Source organism: Thermobia domestica, chromosome 1 (assembly GCF_964235325.1).
Source record: "Thermobia domestica chromosome 1, izTheDome1.hap1.1, whole genome shotgun sequence".
Taxonomy (NCBI): domain Eukaryota; kingdom Metazoa; phylum Arthropoda; class Insecta; order Zygentoma; family Lepismatidae; genus Thermobia; species Thermobia domestica.
The window spans coordinates 180767820-180782940 of record NC_137454.1 but is presented as its reverse complement, the minus strand read 5'-3'; the positions used below and the strand labels follow the sequence as shown (position 1 = coordinate 180782940).

Below are 15121 nucleotides of genomic sequence, written 5' to 3'. Positions count from 1 at the left end.
GTGGTCTGAGAAACCAGAGCATATACTGTATTTTACTTTAGGCGAAGTGGGATAAATCGTATGCCGTACAAAGAAACTACAATACAGGAAACCTGTCTATTTCTTTCATTTTAACTCTTTTGCTCATATTTCTGTCTGAATTACTGCAAAGGAAATGAACGAGAATTCAGTGCAGTGCAGGACCACTGTGGCTCAGTGGTCGAGTAATCACCTCTGGTGCTTGAGATTCCTCGTTCAATTCCAGCTCCTGCTAAGTGGGTTTTGTATAGTGTCTCCTTTCAGTTTTCTCGTTTCTTCCCACTTTCATCATTGCACCCTTATTATCCATCTCATCATCGCCGTCCCCCTTAATTTTCCTATAATAATGGGATATTAAACTTACAAAAAAAAAAAAAAAAAAAACAGGGTGGCAATTTAAATATATAGGGTTTGCCGAACCGGAAAACAGTCGTGAACTAGGGTTGCCAGACGTCCCGGTTTTCAGTGAAATTATCAACTGTCCCGAAAAATGCTTTCGGGACGCCTTTTTGTCCCGCTTTTCGTTCTTCAGACTGAAGAAAAAAATCAACCTACAAGGGCTAGTATGTCTCACTAAAAACGGATGGTTTATGTAGCCAAATAATTTCAAACAAACAACAAGGAGTTTGAAAATCACATCCACTCTTTTGTCCTATGGAGTTGTTCCGTTTTCAGAGGGAAGAAAAAGAGATCTTTAAAAGGTATTCAAGAGGAGCATATTTTATGACAATAATTTCTCGAATATCATTTTCAATAGAAATGAACGTCTTTTCCCCGGTGACGGGCTTTAACTACTAGTTATTTTATACTTCAAATATTTCTGTTTTTCCTAAATGCTAAATTTATAGCATTATGGTAGTGTTTCTGACTCAGGTGATGACGCAACAAAGAAAACAATATCTCTTCAATCATAAAAGATAGGGTGTGTTGTAATTGGCGCAATATTTAGGACCCGTTAAACACAACAATTCGGAATAAGGGTTGCCTATATTACCTTTTCACATTCTTCATACATTTCTTGTGAGTCTTCATTTATGTTAACTGTGTATAGAATAAACTGGAAAATTGTGAGTAATAATCTGGAAAAGACGGGCACTTAATTGATTCTGACCAGATGAGTAGGAGGACCCCTCACCTATATCCTGAGATTGGTGTCCCGCTTTTTCGTTTACAAAATTTGGCAACCCTATCGTGGACTATAGGTTGCACATGACTAAACTTCTAAGTTCCTTTTCATATGTTATTAGTACTTGCAATGAACCTTATACTCCAATCAACTAAATAACTTGCATTTCTGAGTGCTTGGACGATAAATTACAATGTATTCATGGATTTAATAATACAAGTATGTACGTTCTTTAATTTACATGTCATTCACTTACGTTCATTGTATATTTAAACGTGCGTATCTTTAAATGAAAAGTTTCCAAAGCGTGCTTCAATGGTTAATAGCGTTTTCTTGTTTAAAGAAAAAATGCCTGTGTTTATACGTGATTACTTTCTTCTCTTTTTTTCCCTCAGGTATTTCTGATATCAGTTCCACACGTCATGTAGGGTCTAGTCACGTAATAGGGTTATTGGAATACAAGAGTGAAAAATCACATCCTTTGGCCCCCCAATACTCTGTAAAATGTTGCATGAAACAATATTTCAATTTGCATATTTACATTCCAGGCATGGATTTCCTGACAGACTAACTAGGCTGTAAAGCTTCCTACAACGTTATCTGAAAGAAAAATAAGCTAAAGTAATGATGTAAAAAGAACGGAAACCAAAATCAAATTAGAAAGAAAAAAGGAACAAAAGAATATATTTTGTTTGTCAAGTAGGTGCTATTTTAAAGTAATTAGGAATATCTATAATGCTATAGACTGAGTCAGAAATAAGTCTATACGTTTATTGTGAATGAAATATGGATACAAATACTATATCGTTGTAAAGCAATGTCTCAACCTAACGATACACAAGAGTTTCAGTAACCTAGTTCTCGAAAACTAGTCGCCGTTTCCAACACAGCATAATCGACAATACTTGTAATGTTTCCAGCATGTCGATGTCTCCTATGTTACTAGCATATAGTGCCCTTTCTGATGAAGTAGCAGCCTCGACTAGTCGAAGTAGTGCCTGCAACTTTGATACATATTATCGTCTAGTGTTCGATTTGCAACTTTGATACATATACAACTTTGATAGTGTTCGATTAAACATTAAACTTTCTAATTCAGTAGTTCATCTATGACACTTATAGTCTCGGTGCTGACAAAGAACGATGAACTGCAACAAATAAGCTCAGCGCAAACTTCTTCTTCAAATAACTCTATAGCTAATATTCTCTCGCCAGTGGAACAACCTCACAATCATTCTGGTTTGCAATCGCCCATGTTACCATGGTGACTCTCTGCTGCATGTCTAACGCTATATTTTGACTAATGACGTTAACAGAGGCACACAAATCTTGCCTGAAATACCGAAGTTCCAATGTTGATATACTCTACGAAGTACCACTTCCTTCTACAGTATACAATATGACAGTAGTTCCTAACTGGTGTATTGGGATGTCTAGCAGTCCCGTACGATGTGTCGCAAAATTTTACAATTTAAAAATCATGAAAAATTTAATAATAATTAGTTGAAAACAATTTTGCGACTAAGTGTACTAATCAACGCTACTAGCAGCACTAACATTGCTCAGTACTACAAAGAATCACAGGCGTTCAGTAAAGTGTGTCACCAATCAAAAAAGGTTACGAACCATTGCAATAAATCACTGACCTTAACGTAGACCTATAGCCGTATTCCTCACTCAGCCTGTAGTAGTGAGGATGACAGAGACCAACATGAACCCAATATTGAGAGACAGGGATCAGTCAATAATGTTATCAATTGGTGAAACCTGTATCTTTTCAACTCCAATGGATAGGGGGATTAGTATTTAGCATCTCTTTTAGCAGTAAGCTTGTATGAGATATATACCTACAGGTTAACGTGGAATCCGAACCACATGAGCACTGTTTCTTCCAGACATGTTTTGGGGGGAACTTCCACCCCTGAGCTCTGAGAGTGTCCCCCCCCCCGAACGAGACCAACTACCAGCAGTGCTTCCCCAGAACACTTTTTCTGAAAGAATGACTGCACATGAGCTCCTACCGGGAATCGAACCCAGATCTTTCGCACCGAAGACGCATACGCTACCTTTTATATCCATGACCAAGCTCTATATGCTATGAATAACTAGGGGACTATAATATGAATTCGATGTCTCACTAAGAGGTATCCTTATCCCGTCCAGAGAAAATACTATAAGACATCTTTTTTCGATATAGATTGAGTAGTTCAAAAATAGTGAATTCTCTATAGAAACCGAAAGTGCTTCGGTTTCAATATTTTGATCTCACATAGCCTGAAAGTCTATCTACCATAATTCCACAGTCTTTTTTAACTGTCACTGTAATTTTGACAGTGTCTCGTATATCATTATGATTTTAGTGAAAAGTACAATACGGTAGTTATAATGTAAAAAAAGAAAGACAGTGAAATAAATGTTTTAGGGCTTTGTAAATAGGCGGCTGAGGCTAGATTTCAGTTTATAATTTGTACTAAGGGTTAATGATATTATTACTTCCTAAATTTTAAATCTATATATTTTTATTAGAAGTGCAAGTCAGGGGTTGATTGGTCTGGGTTTTCAACCGTGAAGTCTTGGGTTTGAATCCCATAGCCGGTCATCATGATTGAGAATTTTCTGTTATCATCCGAACGTAGAAATGATTTCTTTAAAAGTAGATTCTAAGTAGTATTATCTACAAGACGAGTAGAATTTTCGTCTGGCTTTTAAGGTGAGAGGTGTCAACAGTATCGGGGGCAACACTAATTCACCCAAGACTTTCATTTCAAATACTATTTTAGTGTTGCATTATTCAATCTATAAAAAAACTACCAATTCATAAAATAATTCTATGAACAGAAAGAACAGCATTTGTTAACTTTACAGATATAGAAGTTATTAGACAAATACTCCAATAATAAATATGGTTTAAATGTTGTTATACTACCTTTCGTGGATCTCTCGGGACACGCAAGGATTCTGATAACTTTTAGACGATATTAAGAAAAAAATAAAGTCATAAATTTTGTGCATTAATTTATAAAGAAAAGAGACGAGAAATTTTCGAGGCGAGAATTGACAAGAGACAAGGGCGTCGATTTTCCTGTAACTTTGGGGGGGGGGGCATTCATAAGAAAATACATGTAACAGTAAAAATACATATAAAATATATATTCATAAAAATACTTGGGGGCCCACATGAGCTTTGGGCGGCCCGGGCCTCCCCGCCCCCCCCCAGGATCGGCGCCCTTGAGAGACGAGACTTCTACAAAATTAACGACTGGAGACTAGATAAATCTTATTTCTCGTGTCGTGGCCTTGACCGACTTCCGTTACAATTGTTATTTGTTATTGTTCTAAATTGTCAATAATTTGCAAAAGTAAATTGGCCATGCAGTTTGTAATTGAAAGTTTGGTAAATAAGTAACAAAGTAGACTTAGCCTATGTAGTTACTAATAAAGTTTATTTTACTGGGGCGTTCAGTGCACCAGGGAATCAAACCTCATCATCTAAGTTATTAGAAAAACAGACATAAAGTTTGTGAAATCTCCAACCGTGATTAATGTCCATGAGAGGTGTACCAACATAACGTAAATTATCATGCTTGATGTTACCACGTGTTTACGTGTTCTGGCTTGGCTCTATCTCACGCTAGTCTGCCTCACAGAACAGTCCTTTAAGCGCCTGGCGTTAAGTACAAGGTAATCATAATTTTAAAGTGACGAAAAATCTTATATTCTTATTTCCTTGAGGCCGGCAGGCGAAGAGAGAGACGGGCGAGGGAGAAAAAGGAGAAGGTGGCAGGAAGGTGGAGCCCTTCTGCTATATGGTAGATTTGCGCGCTCCACAGATGGAGATGGGCGTAGGAGGAAATGTCTGCTAGCCACGGGAGAAAGAATGTCTCATATCGTTTCAAGGGCCCATATCGTTTCGACGAAAGATTGTGGTTTATTTACAACACTCATATATACATTAATTACTATGCATTCGAAATTTAATAACACGTGATGTATGTTAACTTCTTTTACAAACATTTAACGAACGAATTAACATTCTTAAACTATATATTAAGTTGATTTCTCTCTAAAATATTATTGTGAAAACGCTCATGTGAAATCACAGATGAATATATATTAGACTTGTAATTAACATACATAGTTATAAAATACCAAAAAGTAGAGAATACCTACTTGTTAAATCATATAGAGTAGGTTTAAGGCGGAGAACATTCATATTTTCTAGCTTTCTCTTGGTTATATAGTTAGCTAACAATTCTTTCGCATGAGATAGCAGATTTTGGTTCCCGATGGAACATGAAATGAAATCTTTGAGTTTTACGTCCCACGGTTATGCCGGTTAGGCTAAAGGAGACGGTGATGATGAGTAATGAATGAAATGGTGGAATGAAGAAACTGGGAGGAAACGGGAGAACCCCGAGAAAACCCATGAGCACGTTGTTTGTCCACCACAAAGTCCACATGGCGCGAGCTGGGATCAAACCAGGGACCCCAAGCACCGGAGGCGAACGCTCTACCATTGAACCACCGCGCCCCCCAGGGTTCCCGCTGAAAGCAAATGTGATTGAGATTCAGCGTTAAACACTAGGTCTATGTCATCGTTCTGAAAATGAATGGTCAAATGAATTCTCATTTGATTTACAAACGGCCGGAATCGAACGAACACTCGAATTCCAATGTATCATGAAAGTACTATCGTATCCTTACTTTACAAGTTAATAAATGTTATAACAGAAATTAAGCTAGTTAACTTTCCATTACTTACGTTAGTTTTTTTTTTGTATCCGTTTCAAATTGCAGTGTTAATTTGACTAACCTGGAGCTGCACCTGGAGCTCAAACGCCCCCTGCGCCGCGGGGGTGCTATTTATGACTATGGTGGTGGGTTTAACAAATAACGCACGTATCACTCAAACTGAAAGATGTTACGACCTCTTTCATCACTCCACATGGTACTGCAACTAGTTTCAAATGACCTTCAGTGCAAAATGTTTACACAATTCCTATAATAAGTGTACTGCTCAAAAATAGATTCCCCTATTCCCAGTGGACGCTCTGCTCGTCTGCGCAAATTTCCAGAAATTCAAGTAAAGGTTACAGAAAACGTTTTTGCACAGCTGTGATACACTAGTGAGTGCTTACATAAAATAAGTCTTAGTAATTACTGAACCTTTTCTTGGTCAATATATTTACTTACATTGTTATTATGGTGATATAATACCTTGGATGTGGAATTTAAATCAAAAGCAGTGTTGCCAATCCCACACTTTGTTCACTATTTTACTATTATTTCACAATTTGCGTAAGGTGCAATAAAAAAAATCATCTCTCTCTTCGCATAAGTCTGTCTTTACAGGATTGGAGAACAATGTCGTGTGCATTCTTTTATAAAACTTTTATGTGTAACTTTTATGAAAATTTAACGATGGGTTTTTTGCGATATTAATTTTTGAAAATAGTCCAATTTTGAAATTTTCACTTTTTTCATACTAAATTCTTACTTTGGTTACAGATATTTAGGAAATAATATTTTTACTGTAATGTCATGTTTCCGTACTATTTATTCCTACCATAAAACAAATCTTATGTGTTTTCATTTAGGCATAGGAGACATCCGAAATATGTGCACAACAAAGTTTTTTCCTAGTTCAATTTTGTTACAGTTTATGTTACACCTCTAATGTCTCTGTTTGGTATGGTTTGGAAGAGTTGAAAACAGTATAAAATAAACAACAAAAAAGGTTTCTAGCACTTTCTGTTCTTTCTTAATAATACTTTCAAGACGCCAATTCCTCACTTTGCTGCAAAAGTATCAACATCTGGTGACTTTTAAGAGGTTGCAACACTGTTGAAAATCATCAGAGACCAAAACTATCATGTTTCTGAATTCCTGTCATGTTCGTCTTTAATATATATTTTTTTCATATAACTTCAAGATGGTTATGATACACATTTGGCTATCACGTGAACGATTTGAAATGAAATGGGCCAATAGTTAGTTTAGAAAATGAAAATTTCAATCTTTGATTAAGAATGATTTCTCGAATGCTGAACACCGACTTGTTTTAAAATGCACTATAACCTGAAGTTCCTTCTTTCCATGAATCTTCATTTTTCCATGTATCACGTCGCTTAGCGGATTCTCCTCGTGATTTATATTGTGAGACCTGAGATAGGATTTTCCTTATGTGACACTAGAGACTTAGGTTTCCTCTTTTCTTATATATGTAGGCATCTCCTTGTCTGGGTTTTTATGCAGATTCTTTGCATTCGTATGTATTATACAGCGTTTCGAAATTTGTATCAGTTTCTTCTACTTCTGGATTTTTGTTTCTAGTTTCTTCTGGGATGTTGCGGTTTCGTATGTCTTGCAATAGCTGGACTTCAGTGTTTTGTTTAATAATTTATTGTCACATATAACAAACACGAATTCCAATCGGACCAGAGTACAACCTTACATCACAGAAGTTCAAAATCATTGGAGATAGGCAATTAGTTTCATATTTCAAGAAAGTAAGAATTACATAGAATCTTGTTTTAAATATTGTGTTTTAAATAAAATATCACTCAAAGGTGACCTCCGAGACGTGACCTCCAGTTTTGATACAAAGAGAGAAACTGATGTGAAATGTACACTGCATTTTTTCCAGCGATAACCATTTTTTAAAACTCCTCATCACAAGAAAACGATATTCTCCTGCTGCTGTTCGCAATACGCTGCTCCCACCACTGTACATGCTTCCCAACCGAAACTTTTCCCTTCCCAAGTCGAGGGAGTTTCCTGTTCTGCTGCTCCGAATAACTCGGTGGATATTTTCTTTTAGTTAAACGTCCCACGTTATGCATTAAGTCTAACATAGACGGTAATAATAGAAGTGGTTTATAATAATGAAATAACGAAAGTGGAAGGAATTGGAAGAACTCTGAGAAAACCTATGCACATGGTGTTTGTCCACCACAAAACCGACTTAGCAGGAATTGGAATCGAGCCAGAAGCGCGAGCGTCAGAGGCGAGTTATTAGGAGAATATGTGTCATTTTAGTTTATAAGTGTAAGTGACACTGTTGGAACCGTACAAATAAGTATAGATACAGTTTGTTAGTAGGTACGGACACTCAGTGGTATAGCGCCCAACCTCTGGTGCTAAGGATCTCTGGTTCGATCCCAGACCAAGTGGGATCATAACGTACAACATCGTGTCCATGGGTGTTCTTGGGGTACTGATATTCTCATTCCATAATTTATTTGAGTATCTTTCATCGTTATAAATGAACGCAGGTATACCCGCGATATTTTTAAAGACGAAATACCATATAGTGCTGAATGCTACTCACTTAGTAAAAATCGAGTCCTCGGTCAGTGATATCGTGCGTTTCCCGCCAATAACTGAACTATCAATACTTCCACTGGTCTCAGTTTCGATTTCCTATGCAAGTCAAAATTTTCGGTGCTGGTCCAGTAGTTTTTTTTATAGTTTAACATCCCTCGATTATGCTCAACTGCTAATAGACACAGTGATGATGATGATAATGAATTGGCTGGTGAAATGAAGATGATGTGAGGAAATTGGACAAATCCAGGAAACTTAAGTACTCTCTGTTTGCTCTTCAGAAAGTCCATATGGCGGGAGCTGAAATCGAACCATAGACCCCACGCACCTGAGAATTAAGCGTTATACCACTGAGCCACTGGGGACCCCTTGATCCAATATTGTGAAGTAATTCATTACCTACTTTAATTAAGGTGAAGCAAATTCAAGTCTAGGAAGACAGAAGTAATGCAGTATGAATCGGTGCGCTGCCTACAACATACCTAATAGAATGTTTTTTTTTTGGTACTGACTCTACCTTATCCTACATAGTTAAACTTCAATGAACAGAAAGAAAACAGTAGATACCTTCTTTCATCTATATATTTTCTAATGTAACCTTTCATTCCATTCCAAATCTTAACAATGCGTATGAATTATACACATGGCAATACTACGTTTACCATATTCAGGTGAAGAATGCGGACACATTTTCATCTGGTTAACTCGTTATAGAATCAAGTTTGTCGTTAAATTTTCAAGTTCGCGTCTAAAACATGATTGAAAATATATTGAAATGCATGAAAAAAGTAAACGAACATCACGTTAATTTTGCCCATTCATATTTCTCAGTAGATCTAACTTTTTAAAAAGAAACATGTTCCTTCTTTGAACATAAATAACAAAAACTGTCTTGCATGTGAAGTATTTGAAATTGAATTGACAATACACTTGAGCATAGAAAATGCAGACAAAGGAGGGTGTTTCAGAAGATGTATGCCCCCCCCCCAAAAAAAAACCCTCAAAATACGGATATGTTCGCATAAATGCTGATATATATCAGCCCTAGACCAGTAGTTCCCAACCTTCATTTCTTGATACACACTTCCTGAACCGTACATACTACCCCCCCCCCCTTCTTTGCCACTCATTGTTCTGACTTCTTTCGCGATTTCAGATGCAACGTTGAACTATCAAACGTCTCCATCTTACAATATTCGTAATATTTGCAACTAGCTGAAATGTTTGTTTTTCAGACAGGAATAATATATTCATCGAAAAAACGAATTTCCCTAAAAATATGTAATAATAAAAGTCCGTAAGATAAGTTTTCTTGCGTCAATTTTAATCCCACTATCCCATTTACGATGATAAGCATTCTTTGGATAAATTGTGGCTCTCTCCCATAGGATATGCATTTTAATTATAATAACTATTCAAAATATAATAACAATTCAAGTAGTTAATAACTATTCAAAAATTGTTTTCAATAATGGATAACTGTATCAGACGCGCACTAGATTTTTTTTTTTTTTTTTTGGGAGCGGTCCAAGATTTAGGAAAGGTCCAATATTACAAACCACTACGTATATTAGTACTGAATGGGTATTATTCTGCACCCGAAAATCGATAAGTGATTGTAAAATACTTCACCTGTATTTCCAGAGCAAAGAAAGTGATAGTACTAGATTGCTTTTATAATACTATTACGTAGTAGGGGAAGGTCGGACAAAACCGAGCTCCAAAATGTTCTTGCTTATTGCTCAGCATCTATATGGATAGTATAGCTTGAATTTGTTTTCAAATGCTAAATAGATTTGTTATCGACACAAAAACGTTTATTTCAATTGAAAAAGCTGGTAAATGTCGAGAGCAAAAGCATTTTTAAAGGGTATGAAAAAAACCGCTTTTGTCCGACCAGATCAGACAAAACCGGGTACATATAAAATAATTATTTAAGAAAAAGCTTTTATTTTACAAGAAAAATATGTAATTACTCCAAGAACTAGTACAGCAAGAATCAATACAACTGAAAAAAAATGTGAGCTTAAAAAAAGCACGGACAATATAGAAGGCTAGACTATATTAGACCAATAACATAGAAAAAAATAACTTTAGGTCGCGATTTTATTAAATCTAAGAACAAAAATCCCAAATAAAAGTTTCATTATATTCGTCCACATTGCTACAAGCTTCGTGTACCCATCCTTTACAGTTAAGACACTGTATCTAACCTTCTCAGAGTTACACTATACTACCCGGTTCTGTCCGACTGTTGATGTCCCGGTTTCATCCTACTACGCCATTATTCTGAACTACAGGCGTAGCACCTCTCAAGGAACATAAAAATCCTGATTCAATACATAAAATAACAGCAGGAACAGTTATTATTTTGTGTTGTATACTTGCGTAATTCAATCTTCCAGTGGTTAAGAACAGCAGTATATTATCGATGAGAGACAAATCAAAACTTTTCTACATAAATTCTTCGATACCTCACCAAAAACAAAGGAGAAACTTACTCAGCTTTCTCTTAAACTAAGAATGACATGGCGGCTGTTTGCAACTAATTCCATGCGTTGGCTGACAAATAATAGCACTAATATAGCTAGAAAACTCAGGTCCTGGTTTTATCCACCTACCCGGTTTTATCTGACTTTCCCCTACACCTGAAGTGTAATATCAAATTTTTATGATACATCCAGGAGTAAAAGTGAGGGGGAACGCGGGAAAACGCCGTCCCCCACTTCCAAAAATATCTCTGGCGTCAACCACTTTCTAAAAAAAAAAATACAATGGGAAAGATAGGTCCGGGGGACGCTGCCGTGATGTCATGCGTCCCCCTACCCTTTCAGATCCACTTTTAACCCTGGCTACATCAATCATTTTCCTGCTAAACAAATATAATTTTATTGAGAAAGTGTACAAATGCAGTTAAGAAATTTTGAGGAGAGACGGAGCTGGAAAATATTCTTCCTTCATGGGTGCACCCTAAACCGTATCCATTTTTTAACCGATACATCCGTTTTCCTGTAATTCGATGACAAAAAAAAAAAAAAAAAAAAAAAAAAAAAAAAAATCAGTTTTATTTTTATATAGCCTACGTATTAGATTACGAATTTAGTTTATTGATCTGAGTAGTTCGCTGCCCCTTCCACTCTCTTCATACCTTCCCAGGTTGGGAACCATTACCCTAGACAATACTGAGTAAAATTGGAAATTATACTACAAAACAACAACAACAACAACAACAAAAGAGGTAAGTATCAAGCTTCCAGCCTAGATTACAACAGGCAGGTAACAAGCAGACGTTAAACCATGCCCATTAGGGTGGGCCGAATTTTTTTTTCAGATATTCAGGATTGAGTAGTTATCAAAAGTTGTGCATTGGTACAAAATGAAGCTATGTCAAATATGTTGATTTTAAAACAATATTTAACCGGGTCCCCGTGGCCCTAAAGGGCCTAATTTTTTGTTCAAATGAAATGATTTTAGGTAATAAGAACATTTTACCGGACAATACTATTAATACATAAAACATGAAATACATGGTTTCAATGTACGCAAATAACTATTAAGAGCTTAACTAACTTTCATAACTACCATATTAACCACGAAAAACCTTCGTGTTGAGCCCAGCTCAGAACTCTCAAACTTTAAGAGAATATCACTTTTTCGCATCTGGATGCAAAATGCACAACACTGGCTTTCCGAAGGCGGCGCTTACATTGCTGAATTCAAATAAACTAGAAACGGTATGGCTACAAGACTCTCTTCCTGTATTTTCTTGCCTTCGAATTAAGGATATGATTTTGAATTACAACTCAAAATGCAAAACGATCATTAACCCCTTTAAGAAACAAGATACCTCCATTAAAAGAAAAATTAAAGAAATTTAAGAACGGTGTTCACAAGTTATTTGATATTTTCTCTTGCAAATGCTGCGATAGATTAACCTGTAAGTGTGATAAATCAAATTAAATACCGCCGTGGGAGCTCATATTAGATCACAGAAGTCAGAGACAAATAATGAGTTGCAATGTAGATAAAGCAGAAACCCATAGGTTCAAAAGAAAGCATGACACACAGATCGATTATGATGCTGCGTTCCCCAAATAAAAGAGTGTTACAATCGTTAGCCTCAATCCCGCACTTGGAACATACATTAAATGCTTCCACCCCGAATTCAGACGATGAAGAGTTCGCATGGAGCTATCGCTTATAGAATAAAATCTAAAGTAAACCTAAATAAACAATAGTGAGCCCTAAACAAATAAGTACCGCAAAAGATTTAACAGGTGTCTCGAATAGATCGGCTGCTAAAATTGTATCCGCTGTTTTAGAAGATATGAATTTACTGAACAAAACTAACCAAGACAAGGTAGTAGACAAAAACAAAATCCGTAGGAAACTACCAAAAAAAGAAAAAGAAAGAAAAAAAGAAACCGTCTTCAGTGTAAAGCTACTAATTTTAAGGGTCTATTTTTATGGCCGAAAATACCAAACTATAGTTCTAATTGACAATTGCAGTAGGCAAAGCACTGAAGAATATGCGGATTATATCGATTTGACCGATTGGTCAGAAGTAATAGTAACGAAACCTCCAATTTTGGCTAACGTATCAACAGAAGAACCAACCGAAATGATTGTGGAAAAGAGGAGGGTTCACAGTTTGTTACGTTCCCCTTCCACACACAGGCTTTGGAGAGGTGTGTAAAGGTAGTAACAGAATCTTCTTCAGAAATATGCGGTAGTGTTGCACAAGACGGTTATATTAGCGCAAAACTGGAAGCACGAAAGTATTTACCAAGCTTCGGACATAAATCTCAATATTTTGTTCCAAGATTCAACTAAGGAGCTTTAAGTAAGAGGAAGGTGGATGGGAGGAACTCGCTGTGTAGCCATTTCCACATGGTGAGTTCTGGGCTGGTTTGGCGTTTGTTGGTCAATTTTTCAATCTTACCTTATGTATATGTGTCCGTACTATTATATCTACTAAATACCAATCAGACGAAGAGCTGCACATCAGATCAGAACATTTAAAATCCTGGGTTCTAGTTAAAGTATTAGGAATCTTAACGAATTTTCTATACATACTAAAATAATGGTATATATATATTTAAAAATAATAACATTTTTCGGACCTGCAGGTCCTGGTGAAATATTTTTATCTGCCTCTGTTTAGGGGAAGAAACATAGCATTATACATTTTTTGCACAGTACTCAAACTTAATTTTCTGAAAACAAATATTTCAATAATATTTTCACTACTCACAACCATATTTTTTCAGCATTGACGTTCTTTCGGGCTCCCGGGGCCTGGTTAAATATCTTTTTATCCGGCTCTGTTTTGGCGAAAAAAAAAAACATGACATTATAAATTTTGCACGGTACTCAAACTTAACTTGCTAAAAAATATATTTCAATAATATTTTCACTATTTACAACTATCTTTTTGTAAATAAACGTTCTTTAGGGCCCCCGGAGCCCGGTTAAATAACTTTTATTCCGGCTCTGTTTCTGTGAAGAAACATAACATTATACAACTTTTGCACGGTACTGAAACTTAACTTTCTAAAAATATATTTTAACAATATGTTCATTGGTCGCTACTTTTTTTTTTTCAAAATTACCGTTCTTTCGGGCCCCTGGTGCCCGGTTAAATATCTTTTTATCCGGCTCTATTTTGGTGAAGAAACATAACATAATATTATACAACTTTTACATGGTACTCAAACTTAACTTTCTAAAAATATTATTTCAATATTTCCACTACTCGAAACTATTTTTTTCAAAATTAACGTCTTTGGGGTCCCCGGGGCCCGGTTAAATATTTTTTTATCCGGCTGTATTTTGGTGAAGAAACATAACATAATATTATACAACATTTGCATGGTACTGAAACTTAACTTTCTAAAAATATATTTTAATAATATTTTCATTGCTCGCTACTTCTTTTTTCAAAATTAGCGTTCTTTCGGGCCCCTGGGGCCCGGTTAAATCTTTTTATCCGGCTCTATTTTGGTGAGGAAACATAATATAACATTTTATAACTTTTGCACGGTACTCAATCTTAATTTTCTAAGAAAAAAAAAATCGGCCGTTTTCGGCCCAACCTAATGCCCATGCACTTTCTTGGTGTGTGGACGCTCCTGCAGAGTTTTGTCCTTTAGCACTGGGTGGACACCACCAGCAGTGTGACCACCGCTTACTTTCTTACTAGATCTAGTACCTTTTATAATATTTTAGTGTTCTAGTACGTTCACCAACAAATCTAGTACTTTTCTCTTCCTCTTCTTTTCTCATAAATACATTTGGGAGGGAAAAAGAAATCTTATGAAAATTTGGCAATGTACGAAAATTTCACTGTTCCTGGTAACTTCTTCTGTCTTTTTTCAACAGTGGTATTTACAATAGCGGAAGTGGGACGTATGTGCCGTCCGGTCGCCTCTTCCAACTAATAAATGACCGCAGTAAACAATATTACATATTTGATGATCAGTTTAAACAGTAGGCTATTAAGAAATTAAAACTCGATTTTCTCAATGAGCCCATTTTATGATATTTCTTATTTTCTTCCGACGTCCTAAATATATTTGTCATACTTGTGTTACTTTAGTGATTTTGCAATGAGTTCTAATACGATAATTAACCACGGATTCCGCTAGGATT

At 36.1% G+C, this 15121-nt stretch overlaps 1 protein-coding gene across 1 annotated transcript in view; it reads left to right on the top strand.

Moving 5' to 3' along the window:
• LOC145691617 (tyramine receptor 1-like) overlaps positions 1–15121 on the top strand; it is a 1380953-nt gene that overhangs the window by 103301 nt on the left and 1262531 nt on the right. The window lies entirely within an intron of this gene.